Source organism: Hypomesus nipponensis, chromosome 28 (genome assembly GCF_054491055.1).
Source record: "Hypomesus nipponensis isolate SF chromosome 28, ASM5449105v1, whole genome shotgun sequence".
NCBI classification, from domain to species: Eukaryota; Metazoa; Chordata; class Actinopteri; order Osmeriformes; family Osmeridae; genus Hypomesus; species Hypomesus nipponensis.
In genome coordinates, this window is record NC_140388.1 from 8,574,195 (window position 1) to 8,596,014 (window position 21,820).

The 21,820-nt window shown below is 49.2% G+C and overlaps 1 long non-coding RNA gene across 1 annotated transcript in view; it reads left to right on the forward strand.

Annotated features, from left to right (window-relative positions):
* The window catches only part of LOC146219879 (uncharacterized), a 41,517-nt gene that overhangs the window by 5,883 nt on the left and 13,814 nt on the right, over positions 1 to 21,820 (forward strand). The window contains exon 2 of the long non-coding RNA XR_014750971.1: positions 19,578 to 19,663. This is a non-coding gene — a long non-coding RNA (uncharacterized LOC146219879). The remainder of the gene's footprint in view (positions 1 to 19,577; positions 19,664 to 21,820) is intronic.

Below are 21,820 nucleotides of genomic sequence, written 5' to 3' on the forward strand. Positions count from 1 at the left end.
TGTGTGTGTGGGGGGGCTCAGTATCATGGAGGTGGGTGTGCATGTGAACCCCCCCACGCCCACCCCCCTATTCAGAGGCTGTATCAGCCAGTCCTGCAGTCCCAGTAGGGGGCATCTGCTGCTCCAGGGAGGGAGGGAGGACAGAGGAGGTAGGAGGAGGTAGGAGGAGGCGGGAGGGAGGGAGTAGTAGTTACGGTGACTAGACGAGCCAGGCGGTGCTGCTGTCATGGGGGCTTGGATTGATCTCATCTTTCAGAGCATGTGACTGGGGGTTGGGGATCGCTGTTCTGTGAATGGGCTTGGAGGAGAGAGGAGGCGTGGCGTTGACACATCGCCCCCCCCCCCCCCCCCCTCCCAGACGAACGGTTAATCACAACCTCAGCATCTGACCGTGACGGATATGGACAGAGTCCACCGTACGGACGGGATGGCTTCATTCACACTCTCTCATATATCTGGCACAAAAATGCTCTTTTTGGAATGTAACAGTGAGTAAGATCTTCCAGGGGATCCAACTAACTCCAGCTCACCCGTCTCCTTATGCTGACGGCAAATATGTCAGTGTGCTTCACCAACACACACCCCTTCTTCCTCACTTGAGTCACCACCAGCAGATGGTGTCACCATGAATGGACTGATCTGAATGAATCTACAGGGAAAGCTGCCACTGCAGGAATGTGCACACAAATGCACAAAACAACCCAAAGAGAGAGAGAGAGAGAGGGGGAGAGAGAGAGAGAAAGAGAGAGGGAGGGAGAGAGAGAGGGAGAGAGAGGGAGAGAGAGGGAGAGAGAGATAGAGGGAGAGAGGGAGAAGGAGAGAGGAAGGGTGGGAGTACTAGAATTGAATGGTAACTAAGCACCATGTGGGCCTAAGGGGGCAGCAGAGCCCATTTTCGGTGCCCTCCTTTCTTCCATTGGGAGGCAGCTAGCCCAAAGCTTTTATTATTGTGACCCGTGACATTCCTCTGCATAATGTAATGGGCTCTATGAAAGGGATAGTGTGTGTGTGTGTGTGTGTGTGTGAGGCATGTTGGTGAAGGCACACAGTAGTGGATCTGCATTCCCTCATGCAGAGTATAGGGCTTCATGCCCATGCATGGGCGCTGTGAGTGAAGCAAAATGCCTGACTGTGCTCTTTTGCCCTCGACGGTATCTCGGCTTCGTGGGGCGACAGTGAGGGTTTGCGTTTCAGCGTTGCGTGTCATCCTTGCCGTCGTTCAAACTTGCTTCAGCCATATCTCGCGGACTCTGTGGTAGACCTCAGGAACTCTAGGGCCTCCAAGCTCAAGCAACAAGTATCGAATATAGCAAGCATCTCAAGCTCAAGGTTTTGTCTGGAAAGAGAGATGGTTTTCTTCGGAGGCGTTTACAAGATGTATGACTTGTCATTGTCTTCGGACACCTGCCGAGATATGAAATGGTTTTCCTCTTGGTGTTTGAGATTTAATAGATCTGTGCAGCAGATGTGAAGGATACTGCTATGACTGATTTACAAAAAAATAACCTATTGTTTATCGGACTTGGAGGTTTATAAAGTATGTGTTGACTATGACTGCCTGATAGGATTTTTCAGCTCAGGGTTGGTAGGAGGGCTCTTTCTGTTTGTGACTGGGATTGGATACGTGAGAACTGTGATAAATTTTAGAAATATGTCAATAATATTAAACAAAGATTACCTTTCTTTCCAGAGCTGCATTTTTTTCCCCATTCAGAAATTTAGACAAAAAGCACCCCTCTCCCCATTCTCTTTTGCATCACATTAGACTTTTGTCCATTCTTAATTGTTGTCTTCTATCTTGGAATCATTTCACTACAATATTAATTCATGATCTTATAAAACCTTACTGTCGGGAGGATTAAGTCAAGAATGATTTTCATACAATTGCAATTTACACTTGTGTGACCTTGGGCCCTGTATTAATTCAAGCTCACTGGAACTGTGTCCATATGTTGAGAAATTTTGAGATCTTGCCAGCTTCTTCCACCGCAAACATCTCCTACCCCACAGCTAGAAAAGCCCCTGATGTTTCTTCGCCGTTGCTGTTTAACATGCTGGATGTGGAACATCATTTAACTCATTGACAGGTGATGCGACCCCAATTACCTTATTCCAACAGTACACCCAGAGCAGACAGGAGCGCAGTAAGCCCATGATGGGGTTGGGCCTCTTGAGTCCAAACTTTCAGATTCTCCCAGAATCCTAACATCTGTTTCGTCAGGATTACAGTACTGAGGTTAGAAGGAAGTTTTTACCGCTTCTTTGGTGATCCTTGGACTGTGGTGTCCTTCTCAGTGTTAAATCGTTTCATTTATCTTGAGCTGCAAGATGATGTGAGTGCCGACTATCCTGTGTCCATGCAAATCACCTCTTAATTAGGAAATGGCGCATGGAAAAGAAAAATGGAAGTGTGTTTGCCCAGGGACTGAACCAGCTTGGGCTCTCCCTTCGTCTATGTTCCCTGCTTGTGTCCATGTAGGCTCATCCGCTTTGTTGTGTTTGCCTCTCCTCACGTCGTGAGGCAAAGAAACAGATTGGGTGCACGATTTGTATTGTCGGACAAATACACGTCGACACTTCTTGCTAAAGTATCTTTCCGGCCCGCCATTAAGAATGGACAACGGCACAACATTTCGAGGCAGATTCCTACCGCTGCATCCCCTTCACTTCCCCACTTCCAACCGGTCGGGAAAACGCGTGCGTGCGTCCCTGCACAAACACTCCGCTGGGAGCAGTGCGTTCTTAGTCATTCGACTTGTTTGCCCGGTGGTGGCTGCGCGGAGGGGGGTGGTTGTCAAGGACCCTGTCCCGCGGGAGACGTCACACACATCAAACGCCAATGATGAGGTGCCGCCGGCGGAGCCGTTGTGCGGCATTAGGGACGACTGGCAGGTTGGCAGGCAGAAACAGCAAGTCCTTTTTCCATGTTGTCATGTTCCATATCGGCGTCGGAAAAGCCTCCAGCACCACCACCATCCGTCCTCCTCCTCCTCTTTCTCCGCCATGCTCCTCTGCTCGCTGGGTCTCTGCTCGGGGCGTCTGAAAGCCCCTCTGTCTGCAACAGCTGGTGAGAACAGGGATGTACAGAGAGATTAAAAGAGCCCCTGTATCTCCCCCCCCCCCGAAGGAATTCCACCCCTCCAACCCTCTAGCACCTCCTAGCGTTCTTTTGATCTGGTGTGTTCTCCAGCGGAACTCCCCTGGAGGGGGGTGGGGGGGGGGGGGTGGAGGAGAGGAGGAGAGGGGAGGGAGGGTTCCCATGCATGCCGACACTGCATTGGGGGCCTCCATGGTGACAGTGTGAGCTTTGACAAGGGCGTCCGTTCACTGCAGATGCGGCTGCCTCGGCCCCGCTGTCTCCCTGTCACCCCTAATGGCGTGGCATGGCGTCCGTGAGAGGGCCTCGAGTTGCTGCCGTCGAGGGAGCTCTGCCTTCGAGGAGCTCGCCCAGGCCGCCTCTTTCTCGGACGAAACGCACTCCGCGGAGGGGCGCCTCCGTCCGCACCTGCGCGGGAAAGGGTGAACCCCAACCGGGCGACGGCGGGGAGGTGAATGTAAACGGGAGTGTCGCAGAGAAGGCGGTTGGAGTGTGAGAGGGGTGGGGTCCCGTGCTGAAAGCCGCTCTCCAGGGAACGCCTGCCGCCTCTCATTAGCTCGGCTTCATTTATGGCCCGGATGAGTCAGGGGCTGTTGCACGGATCAAATGAACGCGGATGTCCCACGCTTGACCTTGTATTATAAGGGAGACCCAGGGACCTGTTAAAGAAGATTGCTAGTCAGCTCTCGTCATGTTGTTGTTCCCTCGCTCTCGCTCTCTCTCTCGCTCTGTCTCTCTCTCTCTCTCTCTCTCTCTCTCTCTCTCTCTCTCTCTCGCTCGCTCTGTCTCTCTCTCTGCAACATAACCTATAAAACCCTGTATGTTCAGCACCTTTATGTGGTCACATTAATCATGATACCCAGTGGCTGTGGCGCATATGTTTGGCTAGTTATCGGTTCTGTTTGTGTTCTAAGAACCTGTTTAAGTCAAACTGTTGCAAATGTCACTGCACAGAGTGGGGCAATCGGGATTCACATCGGCACATTGCGGTAATTGAAGCAAAGCAATGTAAGACTGAGGGCTGCCGTTACCTTGGTAACGGTAACATTTGGGATGGATGATGGATTGTGCTTAGTAGAAATCAGCTATCTGCCTTCCCAAGAGTGACTTGTTTTGATTTGCCTTTCTCTGCCCACCTTGAAAGGCTTTCATTCACGTTAATTAGTCAGTGAGCCTGGTATAGCATAGACCTAATGAGGGAATATACCCATCGGCCAAATACTCACTTACTGTGTACACTGCAAGTGTTCAAAAATCGCAGCGGCGTAAATATTTAGTATCCAAGGAGAAGCTGTGAATTGTATTAGCGTTAAACAGTTTTTCCCTCCACTCGCAAGCGTCATACAGTTTCCTTTCACACTGCAAAGGAAACGTGACCTTCACAACCTCTCGGAGGGAAGAGATGGATTTACAGCCAGATGACTATATCTGAGGCGGAGGATTTTTCAATCTTCTTACCCCTCCAGGGAATATTCAGATAGTGTAGGCAGAGTGTGATGGGCTTTACTGGGGCAGCAGGGCTCAGCGTCTGCCAGTGTCACTGCATTCTCTCAGTAGATGAAAATGGACGACCTTAGGAAGGCAGTGTGCGATGGTGTTTCTGTTTGGTTGTGTTTGTGTGTGTCTGTGTGTGTGTGTGTGTGTGCTTTGTGTGCTCACCTGCTCGCCGACAGTCAGCATGCATGTTGTCTCTCCCTCTTCTGTGGACCAATGAGAGCAGGGGAAGGGGTTGATGACCCACATGTGCTGACTTCCTGGATGCAGCTCAGGCTGGCTGAGAAGGTCACGAGAGACCGTGACTTTCCGGAACTTTCTGTTTTTCTCGTGCTTGGTCCTGTTCATGTTTCCATGCCTACCCTGAGCTCACAGCCCCAGCTCTCTTAGTCGTCATTACACTGAGTGCAAAAATACATTAGGGCTTATTAGGAGCCACTAAGCTAGCCTCCATCTGTTGCTCTCTCAGGGGCTAATTAAATGACTCCACCTAGCCTACTATCTGCTAATGTCGGGCCTACCGGTTGTTCCAGGCTGCTGGATGTCAACACGTCATGGTGCCATGATTCTTTTTATTTATTTGTTGTATTTGTCAAGGTTTACCAAATGAAATTGGTAATTTGTCAATGTTGTCGTCATCGCCCATATGGTGTGATCTTTAACCGGTGAAATCAGGCTCCAGGGAAAACGCATGGCGGGCACCGCAGAAGGACCAAGTGAAGGGGTGTGAGATTAATATTGTGAGGCCATTCAGTGTAATTTGCTGTTATGACAGGGGCCTTGTGGTAAGTCAATAGCAATCATGTCTGTTTATTTGAGCCCATTACTGACTGGCTCCCTTACATCGCTGGCTGTTTTTGCGTTTCCCTTTCTGATGGGAACACAATCGGTCATTGCTGTCTGCCAGCCATGTTGAGCCTGATTCCATTTCCTTCCCCTCCACCATGATGCCTGGTTGTCCACTCCCGGCCAAATGGCAACTGTTCTCCCACTTTATTTAAATTCTCTTTGAAGCTCTAGTGACAGGGTAAGGAGAGCAGAAAAGGTTGGCCAATTAACTCGGTATCAGAGAGCATTTCCTTTCGGAGTTGGAGTTCCTGTTCCTGTGAAAGGATGTTACAGCCCTTTGTGATTGAGGTCATTTTGATCTCAACCATGAGGAGTATTTCTATGTCCAGCCACAGTTTGTGTTTGTGACTGGGACTATCTGTGGAATGTGGGTACTCCGGAAGCGGAAGGAACAACATAATGACTTTATTTGAGGTTTTTACTGGGTATATTCAAGAAAGTCACCCCCAGCAAGGTGAAACATCCTTTGCTGGAAATCTTCCAGCAGGGTACATAATTGAACAGTGATGGACTTAAATATTTAAATTAGCATTATCCGTGAGCGTGTCATTTTAATTTAGGCTTAATTCGATTTATGCCCCTCGGGAATTCCTAATTTTCCCAAGTGGCCTGGCCACGAGTCTTAGAATCGGACCAATCCTGTCAGTCCTCCCTTACCTTAAACCGGAAGACCATCGTGAAGGAACAGGACACCTCACATTGGGATCACCAGGAGGGGTGGGACTCACATGGCTATGTGTGTTTATGTTTCTGTTAGTAGTACTCACACTGTGGCCGGGTGTGTGCATGGTTTTTCTGTGTCAGTGAGCTTCGCAGAGCCAGAGATTAATCGGGTTGCTGAAAAGAGAGCTAATTATAGCAGGAAGGGAGCTGTAAAGTGCACACGCTGTCCCTAGATGAGATGTATACACACAAAAACACACACACACACACACACAGCACATTGGAAGAGCATTGTTTTTCTGTCGATACCAGTGCAGACAGCTGGTAATGAGAGGCAAACATCTAGCCAGAGAACAAGCAAGACATGGAGGCTATCATTTACCTCAAGTGGATTTATGTCCATCTCTTCTCCCAGTGTTAAAAGAAAAGCCCCTTTTTTGTAGTAAGAAATGTGTGTGTGTGTGTGTGTGTGTTGAAGTGAGGCAACAAGCCCATGAAGTCTAAATGGAGTCAGACACAGAAAATGCAGACAGCATGCAGGCTTCCTCTGTCTGCTGTAAGTATATCAATATTCTCACAGCAAGCCATGGACTGTTTCAGGACATGATTCAGCTTGATTGAATATAGATTGCAGTATGGCATGCAGACAGTAGTCACACACTCACAAACTCGAGAAATGTTGTTTCCAATAAACGACCTGCACAGCAATAAGGCAAAATGAAAATGTAGGATGCCAAACAAATCAAACGTCATATTGTCTCCTCTAACCATCGTTTGTGGTATTGTCTATATGGATAGTTTTAGCTTGCTAGCCAATTGAATCCACTGACTGTGTTTTGATTTTCAAAATCCCAAGTCATTTTACCTCAGAAAAGGCTTGAGCGCACAGCGTGTAGATCTCCGCATGGGGCCTTGTGTGCCATCTCAAATATCTCTGGATGTGTGCAGTAAAGACAACAATACCTTGTACTGCCATAAGGTGTTTATATGTACGGTATATCCCAGTTGACTTGGCTGCTTTACAAATGTGCATGAGGGAAATTGAGATAAGCCCCCACACCCCCTGTTGTGATATGTATATTTCTTGGGAAGATGAGGATTGACTCAAGTCCACACGAGGCATGTAATCACAACAAGAATGTGCACCCTCTGGAAGATGGAACTTTCCTTCTCTGCCCCCTGGGACATCCATAATACAACCATCCAGGGGACCAGGAGCCTTTGTATGGTCCAGTCCAGTTCCAGTACCCAGCAGGGCTGATGCCCCAGCTGGGGTAGGTTAGCCCCTTCCCATGGCTTCATGTCTGCCCTCAGGTCATCACTGTGGCTGGGCAATATGGAGTTCAGAGCCCCACCACTCGTCAGAGCTTTATAGGGCGTGACATACATTAGGGCTGCAGCAGAGTTTAAACCTAGTTCACACAGCAGCTGGGTGTTAGCCAATGTCCAAATCCTACCCTCCCCCCTCCCCCCTCCCCCCTCCCCCCTCCCCCCTCCCCCCTCCCCCCTACCCACCCAAATTTGCCGCTACTGCCTACTTAGTTCCCTCCCTCCCTTCCGTGGTTAAAAAACCCTAAATGCCGTGCCTGACATACATATGCCCCGTCGAACGGACCTTCTGGGTTCCGCGTGCGGCACGGGTAAGTGGTTAAGCAGTGCCAGGGGGATTGCGTCTCCCACAATGCTTTGTGACAGCCGACACATTGCAATGGAAGCGAGGGGGCGGGCTACCAAGAGCCTCTCTCCATCTCCAGATGGGGTGAGCTCTTCCCTGGTACTGCCTTTGTGCATTAGCCACCTGGGTTGTTCGCCGCTGAAATCTCCTTATGCCCAGGGTGACTTTCTAGCTCGTCGTAGCCTGTTCTCTTTAACTAACGCCAAAGCAGCTTATTTCTTCTTTTATCGTGGGATTCCTGTGCAGGCAGCCCTTTTTATTGAGGCTTTATGTCGTTATTTAACAACACGGAAAATCGGTCTTTCCAAGACTCGTATTGTCATTTTTTTTTATGAGAGCCCGAGTCTCCGTGTGTAAATGTCATGTCTGACATCAGTACTTTTGCGTAAAGGAGACTTGAGACCACAAGTGTCTTCATCCAGCCTTTCTGTACCTGGTTTAATGGAGCACTGCCTCACAAGGTATCATCACACCGTGAAAGGCTACAAATCAATACTCGTCAGGCCTGCAAATCCAGCATTTTATTGAGCGCTCCAATAAAATAAGGATTTATACATCTTTTCACTTCTGAAAGGCTCTTTGAGTTGCTAATCAGATGCAGGAGAGTGACAGAGCCATGAAAAGCCGTGATTTTACACCTGTGATGTACCTGGTAAATGCGTCTCTTTCTCCATCCTTTTCCAATGTTCCCGTCTCCTCCCCCCCTTCTCTCTTTCTGAGATTGTTGCCATAGACACAAAGCCCACGAAGCTGCAGGCTAGCCCGGCGCTCACGTTCCCAGTTCCTTCCTGCTGGGATGACATCACGCAGGATCGTCCCCTCGCCTCATCCTTTCGCGTTGTCTTCATCCCGCCGTGCTTTTCACATCCTCCTCCTCCAGATTCCGAAACAACTGTGTCACACGCGTAAAAGGTTTTCCACAGAAGTTAAATCCGTCGTTTAGAATTACGTTTAGCGAAGGGAATACTCTTTAAATAAAGTTACGTTTGATGTGCCTGATCCTCTAAATGTCAATATATCCGAAAAATAAGATGTGGAATAATTGGAGTTCTTTCCCCTGGACCAGAAGGCCCATTCTAAGGCCGTAGACTCTTCTTATTCGTCTTCTACAACGTCTTGGCCTCAGACGAACAGCGTTTCCCCTCGCTGTGAACCCTGCTTCTGCAGAGCCAGGATCTGAGTCCAGGCCAAACTGACAGGTGTAGGGGAGTTAGGAGAGCCTTGGCACAGTTCATTTAGATTAACTGCCTGGCGCTGAAGTACAGGCATTTTCACAGGGGCTTTATTTGCGGGTGTGATTCTTCTTGTAGGATTTGCCATTTCCATGCTAATCTTTTCCGGCGTACATGTCAGAGCTCCTGGTCTACTCCTTCATCCGAGCCTTTCACTGCATCTCTCCCCTGCCCCCGACACAAGCGAGGGCGCCGTCGTGGCGACGGGATGTTCACTGTGTTGTTGTGGTCTCCTTGCTGACTGACAGGCCAATGGGTTTGAAACCCCTCGGGTTATTGACCCCTCGGATAGCAAACCAGGCCTGCTCAATCGCTTGCACCACTTTCCTTTCCCTGGATGTGATCAGTCATTTTCCTGGTGTTCATCTGAACGATCTCCTAGACCTAACATTTACATTTATGCATTTAGCAGACGCTTTTATCCTAAGCGACTTCCAAAAGAGAGCGTTACAAAAGTGCATAGGTCACTGATCATAACAACGCCCCAAACATTACGGGTAGCCCAAAGCACGAAGCATACATTGGGAAAACGAAGTCCCAAAGGGAAGACCCATAAGAGCATGTAGTCGAACAAGCTCTACAAAGTTGGCATTCGACTTCCCACACACCAAGACAGCATGAAATATTGGGAATGGGGCATGTACGCTATTCCGCTGGTTGGAACTAGGCATGGCAAAGCCCAGGCACGCAAGTCCTTGGACCCAGCTCTTCCACCACCCCCTCCCAGAAGTCAGAAGATCAGAAGTGCACAGTCACAGTGAGGAAACCCGCCCCGCAAAGGCCCATCACCAATGTTGACGACTGTATTTAACGAGGAGAGTTACTATCTCTGCTGCAGTAAACCTGGAAAGCAGATGTTGAATGCCCCACTTTATAGGCGTGTAATGAACTGGGAACCCATACTGCTGGTATCAAGCTGGTGTCCTCCATCAAATACAACACTCTGGTGCATGTGTGTTGGGAGCTGGTAGCTGTGCTATTGCTTTGCACCCCCCAAAAACTACTGACTCACGTGTGACATCACAAAATGAATTAGGCCAGTTTTTTTCTTTCGGAATGTTGTGAAGGCTTGATCAGTTGAATCCTTAAAGGGGGGGTTGTAGTGCGTGTTTGTAAAAGAAGGATATTAGATTTACTCTTTTTGGGGGGGAGGAGAATGTGGAGGAACTCAAATTCATGGCGTGAACACTTGATATACTTTATGAAACCAAGACATCTGCTAGGGGCGCAGAAAATCGCGAAATATTTTCCAGGACGACCATTTCATCTCACGCAAAACTATTCTTTTACATTCCTGTCTGTGTATCCAGCCGCTGTGTGTATATACTGTAGTTATTGAATTCGGAAAGAAGTGCAGCTTATTTTTAGGGCAAAACAAGAGTCAATCGCCATTATATTTTGCCTGAAGCAATGTGCCGTATATCATTTTACTGTCCCAGTGGTTGGTACTTCTGTATTTACATAGCGCCTGGGGTCCAAACCATGTTTACACTTAGATGAGTATCTCAATGGGTCATTTAGCAAACATACATGGAGCTATTGCCTACCTGCATGTAACTGATTAGTTATTTTATTGCTTATTATAAAAAATTGAACAAAAACAATGTACAAGTTATCTGAATTGTAATACAAGGTCTGTACGTTCGGAAAAACGACTCTAAAGAAAACATTACTTAAGCTGGAAAATGTCCTCTTGGGTAAAAAAGCTGGAGATATCTGAGCCATAAGTACAACTATGACATCCGAACCATGTCTGTAAGCATACAAAGGAGTCAATGACTACCGAGGACATGATGTGCAGACTGGAGGTCGTTACTGGCAGCTCAACCCTCAGCAGTGCTTCTGACTGGAAATGAGAGCAGACATGCTCCCTCACAAAGTAACACACGGGCTGGCAGGTAACACATCGCCCATCCTGGTGGTCAGGACTGGTCGGAGGAGCGGGGTGGGAGTGTGTGTGTGTGAGAGCGAGAGAGGGAAAATATCCCCTTCCTACAGTCCTCAGGTGCCCCTACCCCCACACTGCCAAATGGGCCTCGTCAACCTGACAGGCATCAAGTGTCCGGGCACGCCGGTGGGAAAAAGCCTGCTGCCTCGTTCTCACACTCCCCTCTGGGTGCGCCTCCGTGTTTCCTGTGGCCGGCGAGGAGAGAAGACAAATGGCATTAGTGCCTCGCTTTCCCCCTATACCGTCTTTTTACCTCCACTGTAGGTGACCCACTAGGAACAGCTAACTACCTGTCAAAGGGGCTTTTCAACAGGTGCCTGTGTCGCGGTTAGAAACGTAGTTGCATCTGTGTGGAGGCAGCTGGTGTTGACTACCCACCCCGCCCTTTCTCTAACCCCCCCCCCCCCCCCCCACACACACACACACACACACTCACACACACTCTTCCCCCAGCTCCAGCTCCATGCTCCGGTGAGCACCACCACCCACCCCCCTCCTTGTGGAGAGAGAGCAGCCCGTCCTGTGGTTCCTGGCCACGCATGAGGGGCGGGTGGAAGGAGGACGGGTGTTTGGCTCGTTCCGTTACCTGTGTGTGCGTGTGTGTGTGTGTGTGTGTGTCGGGGGAGAACTGGGACTGGGGGTGGGCTTGCTCTGGCTCAGCATGGCCTGATATGCAAAGCGCTCTGGTACATTTTGCCACCGTCATTTGCATTTGGTCTTTTGTTCTTCCTCCTCCCGTCCCTTTCCCCCGGTCAGTACATGACGGTGGAGTCTCATGTCCGCACCCTCCGTTGATTGCATGTGCCCAGGCATTGACCCCGAATAGGAATATTCATGGCGTGCCTCATTGCAAACTGTAATTATGCTGCGTCCTCTCAGCTTCCAGGGTCCCTTCGCCTCCCGCATGTGTCTTTTCAAGCGGTGGCCAACACATTCCCCCCCCCGCCGTCCAAAAACAACGTTCGACATGAAAGTCGGTTATTTTGGCGCAGAAATAACCTAATAAACCTCATAAATAATGGCTGGGCGGACGTGGGAGTGAAAACGTGTGTATTTTCCCCCCGAGAGATTTAAATACTGTCATCATCCTCTGCGAGTCATAGTAGCACTCAGTGGTTGATAGAGCCAACATCAGCCACCCCATGTTTGGTGTGATTTGTTTGAGTGGATGGGTGATGGCATGTTTGGTGTCATTAAGATGTTTGGATAGGTGGATCCTTGAGCCTTAAACGAAAGTGCAGCGGGGGGCACTCTTCCCAGGGGGGCCCACAACAGCTGCAGAGAACGCCGGAAACTTCAGTCACCTTCAGTCACCATTTGTGGTTGTGAACACCCAGACCTATCGGGTTTAGCCCTCCGCTTAATCGATCACACAGCGTTTTTCTTCCTCGTCTTGGATCTCAAGCTCGGCAGAAAAAAGGGATGGATCCAGGCACCGACGGTTGCTCGGCTACCGCAGGAGAGGAGGAGCCGAGGAGGACTTGAATCATTTAGCATGAGAGGAAAAATGGGTTAATGAATTTCAAGTGGGCTAACTGCCAGTCTTCAAATAAACAAACCCTGGGAACCTCGGAGAGGTAGGGAAAAAATGGCTCCTTTTTGGTGCGGCTCGAGCAGTTTTTGATGACTTGGCAAGAATGGGGTTTCGCAACATTAGCAAGATAAGCTGGCTAATTACAGTCCCACACCTGAGCCCAACAATGTCTCCCGTTTAACTCCTTTGTAGCCAAACCGAGGCTGCGTCTGAGGGAAAACCCAGACTGCGAGTTTGATTCATTTACATTTAGTCATTTAGCAGACGCTCTTATCCAGAGTGACTTACAGTAAGTACAGGGACATTCCCCCTGAGGCAAGTATGGTGAAGTGCCTTGCCCAAGGACACAATGTCATTTGGCACGGCCGGGAATCGAACCAGCGACCTTCTAATTACTAGCCCGATTCCCTAACCGCTCAGCCATCTGACTCCCTGACTCCATTTAAACCCATAGAGGGCAGCTGTGTACTCCTCGCAAAGCTGTGTTTCCTGAATGTTGGAGGCATACCAGCAGAGAGACAGAGTATAGGTTTATGAAAAGGTGGGGGTGGTGTGTGTGTGGGGTAGGGGGGGTGGGCATATGTTTTCCTCTGATAGTAGCATCAATGCTAATCTCTCCCCTCTCGTTAGTGTTCCTGCTTTAGCATGCTAAGTGGCATGGACTTCCCTAATGGAGTTTGACATCTGTTTGAGACAATGGTAGACCCTGTTTAAATGGAGGGCCTCTCTCTCTCTCTCTCTCTCTCTCACTCTCTCTCTGTCGCTCCCTCGCTCGCATCTTCTCTCTGCCGTCACTTTCTTCTTTGTGTGCTTAGCTGCGCTCCTCATGAGGTTGAGCGGATGAAAGTCGTATTGTTTCCTGTATGAGGCTGGCAGTGCAGAATGACAGACAGTGATTACTCATGGTAATTCCATTTAGTAACTCGGCCTAATGGATCATAACACAGTAATGGTTTCTGGCAGTCAGAATCTTTTTGTCGACTCATCTAAGCCAGGTGACGCGTCACTTATTGAGATGTAGCCCAAGTCAGTGTTGACGGTGTGGATTCAGTTGGTAGCCTGCATTATGCTGCTGTTTTACTGTGCTTGTGAGAAGAATTGGTAGAAAGTCATAATTTGTGAGAGAGGGAGTGAAAAATTGTGTGAAAGTGTGAGTAAGAAGAGAATGGGAGCTAGAATGGCATGAGAAGATTGATGGTTGCGTCTGTGTGTCAATGTGAAGGGGGGCGAGGTATAAATGCTGGCATCTGATGATTCTGCCTCGTAGCTAACAATAGAGAGTAGCCTGGCACACAGATGATCCTAATAAACAGAACAATATAAATGATGAACAATATCTAATTAACACCTCAAGTTGCCCTACGCTTATGCTGAAATCATCAGTGAACTGTCAAACACCACTTCGTAAGTGCCCCCCCCCTTTTCTCTGTCTCCAATTTAATTCCTCGCCTAATAATTATACTATATCCCTTTTGCAAATGATTAAGCTTGTCAGCACCCATTAATTTATACTATATGATATTTTTAGTGTGCTTGCTACGTATTATCATCTTTCATTGTACATAAACGAAGGCAAAGTTTCCCAGAGGCAAAGTCGTCTGGGGCTCTGGCTGTCCGTGAAGGAAACTGCACTGGCAATTGTTGAGCCCGGAGAAATAGGACGCAGATAAATTAGCCACGCTGAAGTGGGAGTGTGTCATCCGAACTGTAGCCTGTTCACACTGTGAAACTATGCGGCCACTGAACTCCCCAACTGTCCATTCTCGACTTGTCATGCGCCGACTGTGGAAGGGGTCGAGCGCTTGTTGTGACATTCCCCCACGACCTAGGTTAGTCGTGGCTCGGAGCTCTAGAACTTCAACCCCAGTGTATGCATTGTGCATGCTGACAGGCACGACTAATCGTACCTGTCAGTCACACGGCTCATGTACATTTCCAGCGCACCGCAGAAGCCCATTGGGTGAGTTTCATCAACAAGGTCCATTGTGACCTCGCTCTATTAATGCACAAGCCTTCTGTTGAGCTGCCCCTCCTGTTCTTCCTGTGATCCTGCCGTCTCCGACAGCTATTACCCAGTAATAGTTGAGCCTGACTGACCGCTGCCTACAGCCCCGAGCCCAAAGCCTGATGGTTTGGAGGGAGTAACCTCAGCCCCAGCCCTGCGAGAGCAGTGCGAGGGCTAATGAGCTCTGACAGCAGTGCAGGAAGGCTGGCTGGAAACTTCCAAATGATCGAGGCCCCCCCTCCCCCCCCCCTTCTTCTTTCTCCCTCTCTCTCCATCCTCTTTCTCCATCCTCTCTCTCCTTCCCTCCCCCGTCTCTCTCTCTTTCACCTCTTACGCATTTGCGCTCTCTCATTCTTCCTCTCTCTCTCTCTCTCTCTCTCTCTCTCTCTCTCTCTCTCTCTCTCTCTCTCTCTCTCTCTTTGTCTCGCTTTCACTTTGCCTAAGTGAGTGGTTGGTGGGGGGGGGGTGGCATTTAGATTCCCTGTCACACAAACAAAAAATGACTTATGTGATATTTAAAACTGCCCCTGCAGTTAGGTGTCACTTCCCTGCCGTAGTAGAGACATGGCAGGCTTTTAAACAGGCTGTTCGGTGATCCCTGAGTGCAGCCCGACCCTTCTCCCTCTCTCACTCACACAGACATCCTCTCGATGCTCTGAATGCATAAAGTTGTACTTTTATTTTTAACGCGAGTGGCGCTCCTTCCAACAGTACCGTGCACATAAGGACACGCCACGACTCATGGTGTATGGTGACCCATTTTCTCAATCTATCGAAACTCTTTTCTTTCCACTCAGTGTATTTTGTTGTTCGCGTACCCGTGCACTGTACCCGTCAGCGGCTTCAGTACAATAACGCCCGTACGAACCCGTTTGTCAGGGAAAGCTCTCTGCCAATCAACCCAGCCCGCTCTCAAACTTCACCGGTATCGTTCTGCCTTTGTTGGTTTGTTTACCTTCATGTGAAATAAATCTTGTTTCCCTTCTTTTTTTTTTTACATTTTCTGAATGGAGCCATTTGAATGCTCTCCCCCAATAGTTGTCCCTTGGCAGTGTGCTGTACATCCATGACTGCTCTCTGTCTCGTTGGCCACAGCCCAGCCACAGCAGCCTCCAGAGGTGGGCTTAAATAGACGCCCGAACGCGGAGAGATGCAGACGCGGACGCAGCCCGGGGTGGAGGGGGCAGGAGTTTTCCAAACTCTTTTTGGCGGGGCTCCGGGAGAACACACAGGATTTTTGTGTGCAGACCACATGGGGGGGGGGGGGGGGGGGGGGGGGAGGGTTAGGTTCCGCGGCCCATTAATTCTGTCTGAATGGCTTTTCACACATGCATGGCACGTTGAGCTCTAGTTTTCATGACAACGTCGAATCGCTATTTCTGTCTCTGTCGCTCACGACCTTTGTGTTGACGCGGGGATCGCTGTTGATGTGTGTCTGTTGAAGACTGTACCCAACACTAAATGGAGTTTATTTGTCTGTGGACAACATCCAATCCAGACTCTTTATGGGTGTGACATATTGGCTAAGCTGCCAAGAAGAGCCTTGTGGGAGATATCATGGCTACATTGCTTTTCAGTCAAACTGAATTCATGATCATCTAGGGCCAGCCTATGTGGAAATACAATACCCATATACATTTGAGCTTCATCTCTGCTTTCATAAGATCTCTGTGACTGCGGTTGTTGAATTCGTTTAAAATATTTGCCCCATTGTTTGGCAAGGCCAAAGCATTGCAAATGATCTGCAGGCGGTTTATTGAACACTGTAGATACCGTATACAAGTCAATACCTTTTCAACGGTTGATACAGAGAGAGGGAACGAGAAAGAGAAATGTGCGTTTGTCTGCTTGAGGGGACGCTTAATAGCTCGCTAATTTATACTTTTTATTTATTGACACGTACAATAAGCCATGACCTGCAGTGAGGCTGTGTGTCCAGCAGCTGTCTCTCTCCAAGGTGTCACTGATGGTAATGGCCCACTCCTGCTGCTTGGACACTGGGCCCTTCCCATTGATGTACCCCACCCGTCAGTTCCAATTAACCTCTCCCTCCTCCCTCTGAGCCGCTGAGCTCTCCACTGAAAGGACACGGTGGAGTTCACCATGGTGCCGGGTACCCCAGCTATCTTTTTGAGGACAAAAGCAGTTGTCCAAAACCCTCCCCTGACACACACTGTTCAGGCTGTCGGCAAACGTCTGACAGATGAGCGGGCGCGGCGATTTCAGGTTGTCTGAATGTCGCCCGTCCAACGCTGGGCTTACCGTCCTCCAGCGCGAGTCCATATGGTCCTCTCCTTACCGCCTTCACCCCTCCCCCACCCTGCCCACCCACCCACTCACTGACATAATATCTGGCTCAAGGTTCCCTCCCGCCCCCTCGCTCCCAGCAGGTGACTGAGCATGTTGCACACACAGCAGGATGTTTGATGCAGGGGGGTTGGGGATACGTGTCGGGTGGATAGCGGCGAGGCGTTCGTGTCTGTCTGGGGCCCAGAGCTGCACGCTGAGGTTCTCCTCCTCCTCCCCTCTCTCCTCCCTCCCTCTCTCCTCCCTCTCTCCCCCTTCCTCTTGTGCATGGGCGCTTTTCCAGGTGGCCACCAGACTGTGACAGGAGGGGAGGAGGGAGGGAGGGAGGCAGGGGCGGGGCCCAGACGAGACGAGACACGCTTCCTCGACCCCCTGAGCTTCACACGGACCTAGGGGCCTGTCATTTGGGGGAGCTGGGACTCACCACGAGAGAGAATTGCTTTTTAATCGATTATAGCCCCTGCCCAGGCCCCCTCGCCCTTTAGATTTCCATTGCCCATCCCCTCCCTCTCTATTTAAGAAAGCCTTGTCCCTGCGCGGGCAGTTGACCAACCACTCTGTGTGTCTCCTCAATGGGAGGAGATGGGGATGGAGGGAGGAGGAGGGGGGGTGCATTAAACCAGTATTACTCTCACTCGGAGGGGGGAGACGTGGGGGATGGAGAATGAATAATGATTTTTTTTACTCAGCCGGAAAGGCTCGGCATATGGAAAATGGAGTAGTGTGTGACTGTTGAAAACGGTGCGTGTGCCCTGCGTGAATATTTTTAGAAATGGGATTACTTTAGGGACCTTGTAACTCACACTGCCAAAAATGACATAAAGGACCACAAAGTCTTTTTCAGTGCAAGCTTGTTCCTTTGTGTGTGGAGAAGGCTGTGGTTTCGGGCGAAGCGAAACATGATCTTTCCTTTCTGTCCTCCAGCAGCAATACACCACTGTATGGAAACTCTATGCCTAATTATTAAACCAGCAAATTGCTTTGGTCGACGACCAGTTATGCCCTTTGAGAACATGGGCCGAAAGGTAAAATGCCCATTTCGCATTTACATTTAGTCATTTAGCAGACGCTCTTATCCAGAGCGACTTACAGTAAGTACAGGGACAGAGGTAAGTAGGGTGAAGGGCCTTGTCGAAGGACACAATGTCATTTGGCACAGCCGGGAATCAAACCGGTAACGTTCTGATTACGAGCCAGAATCCCTAACCGCCCAGCCACCTGACTCAAGCCCTATTTCACCCTGTTTTATCCCTTTGGTCTATAAATGGGGAAAAAAACTAAAAACAAAAAAACATTAAAATAGAAGGTGTTTTATGTATCTCTAAAAGACTGCAAGTCACCCTGTAGTGTGATAACAGCCGTTATCTAATGTGCCCCTCTCTCTCACTTATCTCTCCCGATGCCAAAAGAAAGCTTTATGCTGGTATTTGCTTGTTCTGTAGAAGTTTTCTTTTTTAAATGTGTTTTTTACTGAATCTCCTCCTTTGTAAAATTGTGTATACTAGCCTCTTAAGGGATTCTAAATGTCTTTCCGTTTTAAACAAGGCTGGCTTTTTGTTTAGTTTTTCCCTGCAAATGAGGTTTTGTTGTGTGTGTGATTTTGGCGACAGCAGCAAACAGTCATTATCATTCTATTTAATATCAGGGGAGCTGCAAAGCCGGGAAAGAACCTATTTGGAGAGCGCAGATGCAGAACACAAGCCCCTGTTTGACCTCTGGCTCATGGGGAGTCTTCTCTGCTGCGGACTAGTTGGAGATGGTGGACTGCAGCAGACAAACAGGGGGATTACGGGCTGACCGATGTGTTCTCTGAGGTCACCCTGTGTGCTGTTGGAATGGAAGACCTCTGTGTATGGCATGGAGTGCTCACATGAACAGAGAGAGAGAGAGGGAGTGTGGGAGATGACCACACACACACACGCACACGCACACGCACAGCAAGAGATGGCAGGTGCTCTGTTGGAGGTCCTGTCCCGTCACAGCTGGAAATGGCTCTCCCCGTCGCCCTCCACAGAGCGGGCCGGCCGACTGACTCGACACACCACCGTGCTCTGGGACACAGCTGGGGTCCGTGTGCTCCCTCTCTCCCTCCCCATGCCCTCTCGCAGCCTCAGGCCTCCTCTTGGTGTCATGGACCTGGACAGCCACTCCCTCACGGCCTCACAGCCATACAGCTGTGTGCTTCCAGGATAGTTCCGCGCATGTCTGTTAGCGTGCAGGTCTGTGTCTGAGTCCCTGGAGTAAAAGGGGCTGAGTGTAAAGGTCCCGCGGTCTTTTCTAGCACCTACCAAGGCTCAGCTGGCTTGACATTTTCTGGATTGAAGGCGGCTTCGCCTCCTTAAAGGTCTGTCCCTTTCAAGCCCTGGACGTCATCGTCTGAAGACCTTCTCCGCGGGGCCGTACGAGGTCCCGCATCTATCAAAGGGCTGTGGCCGCTCCGTGGTGGCGGGCGGGGTTAACCGGCAAGACACGGGCCGCGGCGACCTGTTGTCGAGCCGTGCCGTGAGACACGCGCGGCGCCCGCAGACCACAGAGCATGCGACGTGTCTCCCGGATTCAAAGCGCTCTTCCTCTCGGTCCGTTGAAGTCGAACCGTTTTCTAACTGCCGCGTTATCTTCTGAAAGAGGCTCTTCCTGTATGCCAGGCTAAGGTTTTTGTTTGTGCGTGAGTAGAATCCAGTCGGCGTATCAGTATACGGTGCTTTTGGTGAATGAAATCCGACTGATATCCCTTGTTCAACCCACTCTGAGCTGTCTGTCATTTCCCTTTCAGGCGGAGGAGCAGTGCATCTGACGGCCCTCGTCCAATAAATGTCAACCTGCCCTGACGGTTTTATGGGTCTTTTTCTTCCGCTGAAGGTGAGTTTGTACCCTTCTCTATGGGGACCCTATGTGACAGATAGTTTCATGTCCTACCTGCTGGATGGAAGCCTCCGGAGTGTCCATGTGGTTTGGCTTTACTCTAGCATGCACAGAATGCCCCCTTTGTGTCTGTGTAAAAACAAAAGAGCTGGTCTATTTAGATAAATGACTGTATTTTAATGCCTTATATCTATATTGGTTATACATTTGGGGGATTTAATTCAAACTGAATGTTATGGTGAATGTAGAGGTGACTGAATTCCTTTAGCCTCAAGAGTAAAGAAAAATCATATCTCAAAAATCAATAGATGTCTATTACGAATCCACTTGGGAAAATCATTCAGAGTGATTCAAAGTGTCGTCCTTAAATGCCAGAATAGAACCAAATTGATCGGCTGAGCCTTTTTTTCAGTTGAGTCATACGTGAGACTGTTCACTCGCAGGCACCACTCAGTCTGCACTCCTCTGTTTTCAGTTTTTTTTTCTCTAACCTCACCACAACCTCACAAATATTTTGAGACCTCAATATTAGTCGCCTAGGTAATCTCTTCTAGTGTTGACGACTTCTGTGTGCCTCGTGCCAGAAAAGTCTTAACGGTTTACCCATTCTCTCGGTGTCTTTGACAGAGGAGTCTCTTTCGTCGCTGATTTACTGGAACACCGAGTCTAGCGTTTGTTCTAGTGCAATTGAGGTTAATCTTGTTTCTGGCCACTGAAACTGGTCAGTTGGGGTGTTTTTGGCATGGGCTGAAGGACATGGGTCTTAAAAGTAGCCCGAGGACACAGCTGATTTCGTTCACGCTTGTCTCGTACTTTTTTTGTGAAGCAGAGAAGCGCTCTGGTCCAGCTGGGCCACCGTGTGATTGAGGTAGTTCATCACCGTGGCCGAATCTCCACATCTCGGCCAGAAGTTATTGCCTGACTCCGGGTTGAGCAATCAACTCAGAGCTGGCTGCGTGCCTTCATGTGAGAAGATGGCCACAGTGTGGTTATTGAGAACATTGGGGCCTGGGAGATAAACCAACATCAATGATTCATCTGTTCCCTCTGCTACTGTGTGACCGCCCCCCCCCCCCCCCTCCTCATCAGAACACAATTGTTCTTCTTCGTCATCTTGAAGCATTTTTTTCCCAGCGCCCATGACCTTCGCAGCGAATGCGGGCATCGAAAGCGCGCCATCTGTGGAAGGCTTGTATGCAGCAGACGAGCCTCCAGGCCTTGCTGCTCCGCGAAACTCCTGGAGCATACTGCAACTCAATCTGTTGACCAAACAACACGGTGACCTTTTAGTGCACCTGCGATGACGCGCCTTTTTTATTTGTCGAAGCAGCTGTTCCTCATCAAAGGAGACCTGTTCGGGAATTCTTCTGTAGATATAAATAACTCTGGGAAAGTATTAATAAATTCCACTTTATAGAGGTTTATTTTTCTCCCTTATGAATATACATGTGCAGAGTGACCTTTTTAACTTACCCAGCTTCGCTTGCCGCACAGAACTTGAGGCGGGCACAGACCCGTTCCTAATTTACCCTTATCACACCGAGATAAGTTTGGGGATTTGGGAAGTTGGCAGGAGAGACTTCAAACTTGGAACCTTTAAGACTAAATGCTAGTTAGCAAGGCTAACAGCGCTGAAGCTATGACGATACAGTCATCACGGAGCGCTCAGGAAACAAGGACAGTCTAAATCCTAGCTTCTCCAGGATGGAGTGGCTTTAATTAACTCTCCCGAGGCCTGGTATGAAAGGCTAGTTTTATAGTCTGCGAGTGCATATTAATCTAGTGGCAAGGGGCCAATTACAGGAGTCTGTCATCTTCGTTTGTGGGCTGTGCGGGTGGCCCAAAATGCCCTTAACAATCTAGGTGGATAGTGGTTGTTGTACCTGGCTGGTATGGAGTGATATCATTACAAAAGGTTTAAGAGATTATTCTCGTCTTGTTTTCATACTTGGTTGGCTTTCATCCTGTCGTGCCCCAGGCTTACTTCTGAGGCTGGGATGAATGTGCAACATGCCCAATTTATGTCCTATTACAGGATATAGTTTATATCAATAGTGTTTTCCTCATCATCTTTAGTTGTGTCCCCAGAATCTGGATTAGCATGAACTTTAACCGGTTCAAAGGGAGTTTGGTGCATTCAAAATTGAACTGCCC